We start from the raw sequence: 1,191 nt of genomic DNA on the forward strand, positions 1-1,191 counted from the left end.
AACTAGCATAAAATCTAACACATTACCTTACATGCAAATGAATAAAACATTACAAATTTGGTACCACGTTACAATAAGGGTAACATTATTGTTGACATAAGTTATGCATGTTAAAAAATATACTATTTTTCATTGTTCATTTTTGTTTGTTCATAATAGACTAATGTTAATTTATATAACTTTTAATATAATAATATACTATATATATTATATACTACTATACAATAATATTATATAAAAATATATAAAGTATCAACCAAGACTAATTATATAAAATTTTAAAACGTTATATAACATGTATTTGATGCAGTTAACACACAATTACATAATTATATTTTGTTTTGTGTAGTTTATAAATTATTTAATTTGTACATTTTATTATAATGTAATTTAACTTTCTCAAGTAACAGTAATTCTGCTATTTAAAAAAAATGATGTTTGTGATCATGTTATATTGTTATCTTATACAATCATTTTTAAAAAGAAATTAATGCTTTTATTCATCAAGGATGCATGGAATTGATCAAAAGTGAGAGTAAAGACATTTATAATGCTTCAAAAGATTTCTATTTCAAATAAATGCTGTTCTTCTGAACTTTCTGTTCATCTGTGAATCATGAAAAATAAAATGTATCACAGTTTCCACAAAAATATTGTGCAGCACAACTGTGTTCAACATTGATAATAATCAGAAATGTTTCTTGAGCAGCAAATCAGCATATTAGAATGATTTCTGAAGATCATGTGACACTGAAGACTGGAGTAATGATGCTGAAAATACAGCTGCGCATCACAGAAATAAATTACACTTTAACAGATATTCACATAGAAAACAGCTGTTTTAAATTGCAATAATATTTCATAGTTTTTACTGTATTTTTGATCAAATAAATGCAGCCTCGGTGAGCAGAAGAAACGGTTCCCAGACTTCTGGACGTTTGTGTATATGAGGTAGCATGAGCCGTACCAATGTTTGGTGCGCGGTCGCTGAAGTGACCCCCGTACAGGTTGTTAGCCAATAGAAACGCTCCTTTCTCCATGACGTCGAGCAGCATGGTGGCGGTGTGTGACTGTTCTGTAGAGTTCATGTCCTGCCACGACTCCAGCGCCTCCAAACGCAGCAGATTATCCACCGTCTGCACCACCGCCTGACACACACACACACACACACACACACACACACACACACAC

General features: G+C 31.4%; 1 protein-coding gene across 1 annotated transcript in view; it reads right to left on the bottom strand.

Moving 5' to 3' along the window:
• The window catches only part of LOC107662697 (adhesion G protein-coupled receptor L1-like), a 20,240-nt gene that overhangs the window by 5,118 nt on the left and 13,931 nt on the right, over positions 1-1,191 (bottom strand). The window lies entirely within an intron of this gene.

This window comes from Sinocyclocheilus anshuiensis, unplaced genomic scaffold (genome assembly GCF_001515605.1).
Source record: "Sinocyclocheilus anshuiensis isolate Anshui unplaced genomic scaffold, SAMN03320099.WGS_v1.1 scaffold687, whole genome shotgun sequence".
In the NCBI taxonomy this organism is placed as follows: domain Eukaryota; kingdom Metazoa; phylum Chordata; class Actinopteri; order Cypriniformes; family Cyprinidae; genus Sinocyclocheilus; species Sinocyclocheilus anshuiensis.